The sequence below is a fragment of the Penaeus vannamei genome, chromosome 31, assembly GCF_042767895.1.
Source record: "Penaeus vannamei isolate JL-2024 chromosome 31, ASM4276789v1, whole genome shotgun sequence".
Lineage (NCBI taxonomy): Eukaryota > Metazoa > Arthropoda > Malacostraca > Decapoda > Penaeidae > Penaeus > Penaeus vannamei.
In genome coordinates, this window is record NC_091579.1 from 28,315,672 (window position 1) to 28,325,671 (window position 10,000).

The following is a 10,000-nucleotide window of genomic DNA, read 5'->3' on the forward strand; positions in this document are numbered from 1 at the left end:
GTCTTATATACTATATCTCCATAGAAGAAGACGACGACGACGACGACGACGACGACGACGACGATGGTGGTCATGGTGGCGATAATGAGAAAAAATACAATCACAACAACAAACAGCAACAATAATGAAAGATCAAACAAAATCAGTAATACAACTTTTAACTGATGTCGTATAGCTGTTAAGTCTTACAACCTTCCAGTTTACATCAGAGCAATAGAAACAATGATAAAGGATAAAAAAAAAAATAATAAAAATAAAAAAATAAAAACTAATGGTTACAAACAGGAGCGAATGCATATCCCTAAAGTAAACTTTCGCCATTGTGAATGTTCGTAATAAACTGATCAGCATATCCCCATCCGACAACAAACTTTTGCGCAATAAAACTTTACATTCAATGTTCTTTCTGATGCGAGAGTTGACATGACGACCAAAGCCGTCCATCTCCTCCGTCTGCCGCGGGGGAGGAGGGGAGGAGGGGCGGGGGCAGGGGAGGGGGAGGGACATAGGCAAGGCACAGAGCCGTGTCTGTGGGGCAGGGACAGGCAAGAAGGGGAAGAGGCGAGAAGGGGAAGTGGGCTGAAGGGGATAGGGCAAGGGCGGCGGCGGAGAAGGGATGGACGCCCCACTGAGACGGCCATTCATCCCCATCACCCGGGGATTACTGCCGCGGGGAGGATCGAGGGGAAAGTAACCCGAGGAGAGCCACCCCCGTCACCTGCCTACGAGAGGGGAAAAATGGGACGATGACCATCACCAAAAACACTGTGTTTGCGGACGCGCGCCGCCTCTCCTTTGCTTTATGGTTTGTGGGAATTGTAAATTAAAAGTATGGATAATTTCACAGCGATTTGTTCTGCAATCTCCGTCACCAGCACGGGTTACCTGGGTGGTGAGGCGTCTTACGAATGGAGAACTGAGAAAGGTAAAAAAAACACACACACACACACACACACACACACACACACACACACACACACACACACACACAATTTATATATATATATATATATATATATATATATATATATATATATATATATATATATATATATATATATATATACATACCTATGTGTATATACATATATCAGCTTATGATGCCAAGCATTTCCCAAATGTATGCACATGCAGACACTCGCCCTCGCGCGCACGAAAACATCTTCCACCCGACGCGAGCGAAGCGCCACCAGATCCACACACACATTAGCATTTCGAACATAACAGGATCAATTTCTTGTTTTGGCATCGGCGCAATCTCCCACATTTTTCCCTTTGGTGTTCGCCTGGCGGTGGCTGCCTCCCCTCCGGCGGTGTAATCTGGGCCATTTCCCTTACACGGGCGCCGACGGCCGCCCTCGCCCCGCAGCCCTCGAAGACGCCTCCGAGCGCCACGCCGTTCGCTCGAGGGATTCTCGATAAGGGGCGGGGGCGAGGGGGGGGAGGGCTTCTTAAAGGAAGGAGAGGGGGGGCGGGGAGGAAGGGAACTCGCGAGGATTTACGGAATATTCGGTTCTAATGTTGATTTCTTCCTCGCGTCGGATGCTGGCTGCTTCTTCCCAGAGGCACCCCCGCCCGCCCCCTCGCCCTGTCCCCTTCCTCCCCCTCTGTCCCTTTCCCATGGCTTACCCTCCCCCCCGCCCCCTCCCATCTGCGCCCACTCGCCCCTCTCCCTCCCCCCATAATACCTTCATCTACCCCCTCCCCCCCAACGAAATCCGGCGGGGGAACACGAGGAACTGGGATTCCCCGGGGGACCAGATAAAACTGCAAGTCATCTCGGTTTGTTATTGCGGGCGGCGGGCGTCGGGTGAGCGCACAAACCGATGCTCAGGATCACTTTTCGGAGGAGAATCTAAAACGACTCCGGACGGCGTGAGGAGACGCAGCAGCAGGAGGAGGAGGAGGAGGACACGCCGACCTCGATCCCGCCGGGGAGAGGGATCATCAGCGTCTGCATCCATGCATCTTTTTCACAGCAGAGTGTCGTCTACTTTAGGCCTAAAAAAATCCGGTGAATATTAGATATCTCCAGCGCGGGAATAAATCAATCGCCATTTTCTATTTGTTTCTCCTTTTCGTACGCGGATCCTGCGGCCCGTCCGCGCGTTTTCCCCGGCGGATAATGGCCATCCTTCGATCAGGAACGCTTCATCCCTAAACTCCTCGTCCGTGACCCTTGCCCCCCCTTACTTCCTAGAAATCGCCCTCCCCCCCTCCCTCCCTCCCTCCCTCCCTCTCTCTCTCTCCCTTCCCGTCTGTACGTCGCCTTCGCCATTACCGGGCTTCGTCTCTTCCCCAAGCCTCCTGATTTATTTCTGATCATCCCTCAGGTCCTCATCTCCACGCCCTCGTCCCTTCCTTCGCCTTCGCAGTCATTTCTTATCCTCGTCCCATCTCTCCGCCGCCTCGAGACGAGCACACACACCCTCACACCCACACGCACGTATACACACACACACACACACACACACACACACACACACACACACACACACACACACACACACACACACACACACACACACACACACACACACACACACACACACACGCACACGCACACACGTATACACTCACACCCTCACACACACACACGCACACACACACGCACACACACACACACGCACACACGTATACACTCACACCCTCACACACACATACGCGCACACACACACACCCAGAGGCACACACACTCTCCTCCTTGCTCGTCCACTGCCGTAAGTTACCCCTCAACCTTTCTTAAATATTTCAGGCAGATGTGGCACTTCTCCCTCTCTCCTTGGCTACCCTTCACCTTACCCCTCGCGGTTCTTGTTATCTGTCCTTCCCCCAACTTTTACTCGGTCATGGCACACACCTCCTTCATCACACTTTGTCGCATTGTTCCCCTCTTCCTCCTCCTCCTGTTCTCCCTGCCATTAAGACCTCACTCGTAATTGCACAAGATCTGAATGCTTCCCACTTTACTACGATCCCTAACTATTCGCCATACATCAGTTCCTGGAGGATTCCCCCGTTTTCAATCCGCTAATGCTCTCCTTCCCCTCCATTCATCCCGCTCCTATTTAACAATATTCCTCCATTCTCCCTTCATTCATACGCTCGACCCCTCCTCTCCTCCCTCGCCCGCCTGCTTCTCTTCTCCCCTATTTCCTTCCCAATTCCCTCCCCCCGTCCCCTCTCCCTCTCCCCCCCTATGTCACCGCTACCTCCCTCTCTCTCTCTCTCTCTTTCTCGCCCTCTGCCTCTATTTCTCCCTTTTGTCGACCGTCTGCGCTCCCCCTTCCTTTCCCGGCTCTCCGCCCTCTCCCCCTTCCATCTGTCGCCCTCGGTGTCCCCTCGCTCCTTCCTCGCTTTCCTTCTAGACTTTTCATTTCTCGGTCCGTCCGCGTTTGTCTGTCTGTCTCTCTCTCCCTGTCTCCCCCTCTGTCTCTCTCTTTCTCGCCCTGTCCCCCTCTGTCTCTCCCTCTCTCTGTCTGTCTCTCTCCCTGTCTCCCCCTCTGCCTCTCTCTGTCTGTTTGTCTCTCTCTCTCTCTCCCTGTCTCCCCCTCTGTCTCTCTCTGTCTCTCTATTTCAACACACTCTGGGAATGTTCTTCATACTTTCTGTATTTTTATCACACTAATGTCGCGGTGGTATTTCTACATACACGTGTATATCTACAAAAAAATATATACATACATAAATATGCACGCACATGTGTACACATTGATTTGTGTGCTAGAGAGCACTTACATTCAGTACATACACAAACGTCTAAACATACACAAGAATCCAGCCACATATACATCCACATCCACACGCACATCCACAGATCTCGACACCCATCTCGCCCCCTTTCCAGTTCTTACTTGTGTACCTCCTGCCTTCCCGCCGAGCCCGGGCGCCCGATCCTTCTTCCGCGTACTCCATTCTCCCTTTTTTTTGCAAAATGAGGAGGAAGCAGGGGAGGGATTGTAGCCGGGTCCTCCATAATCTCCCAACACGATGATTTGTATGGAGGAGGGACAGGGGGATCGCTTCTCCAGATGTGCCGCCGCTCTCTTTGTTTCTTATTCGGGCAAGTGGAGCCTTTTACAGCTCCCTCGCTCCCGCTTCTCCTCCTCGATCCCTTCTGTGTATCTCACTTCTCTCTCTCTCTCTCCCTCTCTTTCTCTCCTCGTCTCCTCTTTATTCCTTTCTTCTCGCTCTCTCTTGTTTGTATTCTCTCTCTCTCTCTCCTCTTTATGCCGTTATTATCGCTCTCTCCTCTCGTTTGTATTAATTCTCTCTCTCTCTCTCTCTTATTCCTTTTCTCTTGTCTCTTCTCCACTCACCCCTCTTCGCCATCATCTCTCTCCACCCCCATCGTTTTCGCCCTCCTTCTCTCCCTTTTTCCTCGTCTCTTCCAACCCTTCTTTGTCCTCCCATGGAACCCGCCTACCAACGCCTCCTCTCTCTCTCTGTCTGTTTGTGTATCCCTGTCCATGGCCCGTTAATTCTCTCGCTTCATTTACTCGTGTGACTGTTTGCGCGTAAGTACACAATGCTTGGGACGGAGCGGCGGCGACGATGATGACGACGACGATGACGACGACGATGACGATGACGATGATGACGCCGCCCTCGTCTCTTCCGCTCTTTCGTCGCCCGTCCTCGCCTTTCCTAAGCCTTTTGTAAGAGGTCTTGTAGGCTTGAACTTAAACCTCTCGTCTCCTTCGTTGTCTCTCTAATATCTCCCCCCCCCTCTCTCTCTCTCTCATTCGTATTTCTCTCTCTCTCTCTCTCTCTCTCTCTCTCTCTCTCTCTCTCTCTCTCTCTCTCTCTCTCTCTCCCACGTATCTCTCTCTCTCTTTCTCCCTCTCCCTCGTATCTCTCTCTTGTCTCTCTCGTCTCACTCGTTCTCTCTCTCTCATCTCGAAACTGGAACTCAAAACTGACTTCCTAATACCCAGGCCACTCTAATCGGCCGTCTCTGAACCAAAACAATCACAGTAAATACCAGAAATCCGCATTAGGTTCGTAAAAATAATCCAGCTCTCTTTGAGCAAAACCGGAATGCGGTTAACATTGCTATAAAAATGCAAATGTCTGGAAGAGCAACAGTGAAGTCCCGGGGAACGCGACGTCGGCCAGGGAGGGCTCTTTCCCTGCCGTGCGACGCGTCTCGGGGTCGCGGGCTGCGTATCGTCATCGTACGCGAGCCAGGGCCGCATGACCTTTCTCCGTCTGGGAGGTTGAAATGACATTCACATAATGACGTGACATTCCGACATCGGCGCCGCGTTCAGAGGCTTCCGCGCGCTATGGCCTTTGGACACGGTCAGGAAAGAGCCTTGTCCTGCGATGCCAAGTGGTGCAGAGTGCATTTTTTCACACACAAAAACAAACAAACTAACAAACAAACAAAAAAATCAAGATACATCGCAGCAACAACCGAGGCGAAGCCACCGTCCGGACACGACTGACCCGCCAGATCGACACCGCACTCGACAACCCTTTCAACGTCATCAGCAGCGAAAGTTCCACAGTATAGAGCCGCTAATCTGATTATACAACATCGATATCAAACGCGGAAACAATAAAGAAAAATGGAGGGCGATTGTGGGGAAAAAGTTTGGTGGATGTGTATTACGCAGAGGACAACGTAACTTCCCCAGTGTCACTTTCCCAAAATAGTTGTTTCCTCGACCTGACGAACTTCATTTCCGCCCAGATATCATCGCTCACCTCACGCACATCAACTGACTAAGTGTATAGCAATCATATTTATGTTTCCTTGAGACTCATTTCGTCTGCTTTTGCCCCTCTTCCTCCCCCTCCGGTCCCCCCCTCCCTTTTCTAATTGCCTCCCCTTATAACTTGCTTTTTCCTTCCTCTTATTCCCCCACCCTTCCTCCTGCTCCTCGCCCTCTGCACCTCTCCCAGGCCGCGACTACATTCCCACCCTCAGGAGCTACTTCCCACAGCGGGAGCCCTTACTCCAAACGTCAGCCTCCCTTCATTTTCTCAGCTTCAGGAATCCTTCGCCCTCTCGACGAAGAGAGGCTCTCCATCTCCATGTCCCAGTAGCAACAGCAGCAGCAGCAGGAGGAGAATAAGAATAAGAATAAGAAGAAAGAGAAGGAGGAGGGTGGGGGGAGAAGGAGGACAAGGGGAGGGGAGAGGGAAGTCCCACACCTCCCCCAGGCCAAGGGAGCCCGCCCCTAGCCCCCTCTTGTCCCAGCAGCAGGAGTCCACCAGCCCCCAGATTCGCGCGCGGGGTTTACGACTTTGAAATAGCCATAGGGACTGGGAATTTTCTGCGGCATCGCGCGGTAATGCGGAAGAGGCCATCGCCTTCCTGTAAACTTGGACTTTTCACCCACTTGACGAGCCCATTGCTTCATTGCTGGGGGTGCTTCCAGTGAGGAGATTGGTGTTGTTGTTGGAGTGATGGCGGAAGGAGAGGGAGGGGAGCAGGGACGGAGGGAGGGGCAGGGGAGCGGGGAGGGAGGGAACAAGGTGGGCCAAGGGCGTCTGGCGGCGTCTGCGAGGGAAGAAGATGATCCAGGTTGACAGGGCGCGGATGACTTTTCAATTTTTGGGAGTATTCAATCAGGCGCCGAAATAATTTATCGGATCCGCTCGGCCGACGGACGACCTATTAAACGACACGCGAAGTAGAAATTTGTTTTCCGTGTCTTCTAAATCACCTCGTGGCATGCAGAGTGGCATGAAGCTGCACGGGCATGAAGTGTCGGCGGGGGCCCTGGAGAGGCCGAAGATGACAGACTAGGGGAACATTAAAGACACGTCGCCACCACATAAACGTCGCCACATCTCCCAGCGGCCCGGACTGACGCGCTCCTCACACACGTCTGACATTTATGGACTCACCTTAACCTTACCGCCACACCTTACCAACTCTGAGATTCATTACTTCCATGAATTAAGACTCAGTACCTGAGGGTGCTCTGGGAGCCCGCAATGCACCCGCTCGGAAAGGGCACAGCCTCCGGGACGAGGTCAAGGCAGGTGCGAGCGCAGTTCTTGGGGAAAATGTCGAGACGCGACTGTTGCAGCGAGGAAGTGATGAGTCCTGTTGTGCGTTAATAAGGAAGTCTTATCCGCATGCTATTTGCCAATCTGCCACGAAGGAAGCTAAAAATAGCGATAACAATAAAAGGAGTCAAGGGGCGCAGTCAACCTATGACGAGGGACTGCGATGATGCCTCGGGCGACAGGAACGCGACAAGAGAATGAAGAAGAAGAACAGCTTGATGGTCACGTGACAAGACGCGAAAGAAGTCGCGGGGTGGAGGGAAGGGCACGTGGCGAAGAGAGGGAAGAGAGGGTGCGTGGGCACGAGGAGAGCTACGGCTGGCAGAGAGCGGGGTACGGCGCGTGGGCATGCAGGAACCTGGGTGCTGAAGCAGGAGCGTGGGGGTCTTGGGTCCTCCGGCCGAGAGAGGATGCGGGGCGGCGGCGGCGGCGGCGGCGGCGTGAGTACAGTAGTAAAGTATTGATCCACCGCCGACAATGGCTCTCCGCCCCTCACACTCCACCCCCTAACACACACGCACTACCATACACACTCACCGCACTCACATGTACACTCACACCACATTACACCACTAACTTCTTCAAGACTCGCCATCAGCGCCTGGCAACGCCTGCTCTCCCTTCGGCAGTGCGGCAGGCCGCTGCCTCGCGACGGCCTGCACGTCCTTCGGGCCAAACGAGGATCCTTACTAACAAGACTAAACAAACACACGCACAAAAACCAGCGCGATCGCCCCAGGTGCCGTAAGGCCTAGTGCCAGGCCACTCGACACCATGCCATCAGACGCCTCGTCTGCCTCGCCGCCTCGGTTTCCCGCGTCCTTCACGAGTTACCTGTATTCTCCCGATGACTTACAAAGAACAGAAAAAGTCCCGCGCTCTTAAGGAGGGCCCTGTCAAAGCGCAAATGTCAGCAGTCCCTCTCGCGCCACCCGCGCACGTCAACAAACGCTTGGCATAAGGGCCGCAAAACAGATTCCAAGTCATCAGTCGTGGCGGCGGCCTTAATCTTGACGTAGTATACTGTCGACGCTACATCTCCACAAAAGAGTGCGGCGCCCTTCTCCCCTCTCGCCGAGATAGGGATGTGTACAATCCATATCCCATGATGCCCGAAAACGAGGAGCCATAAAGTAGCGGTGACAGGCACCTCGTGTGATACTTCCTGACACCCCGAGATGAGTACCGAAAGAGGGGGAGGAGGAGGAGGAGGGAGGGCATGCAAACTGCCCTTCCATGTCTATCGCATGTGCATGCTCATGGCGTTAAATACCATCGTTAGAAGACTGCCTTACTATCATCAACTGAAATTAAAATGCAAGATTAAACTACGCATCCATTAAATGCCGATCATTGCCATGGTAATAAAACAAAGGGCGCACGATGCCCACACACCAGCCCTCCTCGCACCAACAGCACCCCGCACGCAGCGCACACGCGACAACAAGCTCCGAGAAGATCTTTGATGTTGGGCCACAAAGCCCTCGGTGCGAGAACCCCAAGAAGGGCCTAACCGCCCTGGAAAATCCTATAGTATTGATTCGGTAGACTATTGTAAGGACGTTGCCGAGAACAGTAGGCCCGCCATACACCTGAGAGCATGTAGGGTTCAGCAGCCGGTCCTCGAGCCTGGCGAGGGGATCTCGACGGCGTTTTCCCTAAATCATCCCCTCATTAAAACTGCCGCTGCTTCGCCCAAAAAGAAAAGACAAAAAAGCGACGACAGGGCATTCTCTTTAAGAAGACATGTAATACATCAAGAGGATTCGTTCTGCTGCCGTGTTACCTTCAAGGTGCGCAGCTCGGCAACCCAGGCAGCCGTGTTAAATAATTAGAGAACTGAGTTAGTGGATGTAGCCGCAAATGTCGACGTCGCTATAACCGGGTTCTTCTACCGAGCATATCCATCCTAACAAACAATGAGCCACATCAGTCGGGCGGATCAATAGACTTATTATCTCCTTCAATGCATACAAATATGTTTTTGATTAGCCTTGGTCATTCTGAACCTCCTAAAGAAAAGCCATTGACCTTTGGGATATAATCTCAGCTTAATTGGATCTAATAATGTACAGAGGATGCGAGAGAAGGCGGGAATACAGGAGGAGTCCGAACAACTACTCTTCCTTCCTCCTCCCCTTCTCTCCTTCTTCCCCTCTTCCTCCATCGCCTTGTCACATCTTCCTCCTCCATATATCTTCTTCGCCTCGCATTTACCCTTTTCACATCAACGCCACATGAACGGCACATCGCGGCTCGGAGTCTTGATGTGATTATGGGTGTGGGTTGCGTGCCATTTTTTGCCAAGCGTCGGCACTTTGGCTCCGTGCCAGCCCCTGCCATCACCGCCTCTGCCGTGCCACATTTAACATACTGTCCTAAAACCTTGCTCACCATTTCGCTTCTGTGCCGCGAAGGATGAAATTCTCCGAAGGCCGAAAGCATGAACACGTCCAAGCAAACTGGACGACGGCGAAGCATCCCACGCTCATCTGCGGCCCAGCGCGAAGGAGCCTCCTCCGCGTCCCTCCTCCTCCTGCTTCCCTGCCCTGAGGACCCGAGAGAGGAGCTGCGGAGGATCAAGCCATCCCCGAGCCAATACAGGAGGCCGTGGACGTTAGCTATGCGGTGGCTGTGGCCGGGGATTCGAATGGCGAGGCTGACTGCTGTGCTGGGGGAGCAAGACGACTGCTGTGAGGGCGGCAACTGTGCTTCTTGACCCGAGACGCGGGCGATGGCGATAGCGATGATGAATTTGGTAGTGCAAGATGCACTGACGTTATCGAAGATGATGTTGCTACTGCTACGCGTAGCAACTCGAGCCACTGCCGGTCTTGCCATCGAAGGAGGACGTGCTAATTCGTCTGGCAAAGACTGCATCGAGAGAGGCAGAGGAGGAGTTCCGGAGTGTGATCTCGCCGAGGGCCAACGCCAGGGAGGCGATGGCGGACCCCAGGGTGAGCCTCGGATCTAG

The 10,000-nt window shown here is 53.1% G+C and overlaps 1 protein-coding gene and 1 long non-coding RNA gene across 3 annotated transcripts in view; both read right to left on the bottom strand.

The window, feature by feature from the left end:
* Window positions 1-10,000, bottom strand: part of LOC113805664 (homeobox protein extradenticle) — a gene marked incomplete at its 3' end in the record, with an annotated part of 433,120 nt that overhangs the window by 69,652 nt on the left and 353,468 nt on the right.
* The window catches only part of LOC138867617 (uncharacterized), a 102,237-nt gene that overhangs the window by 1,625 nt on the left and 90,612 nt on the right, over window positions 1-10,000 (bottom strand). The gene's annotated exons all lie outside the window — the stretch shown is intronic.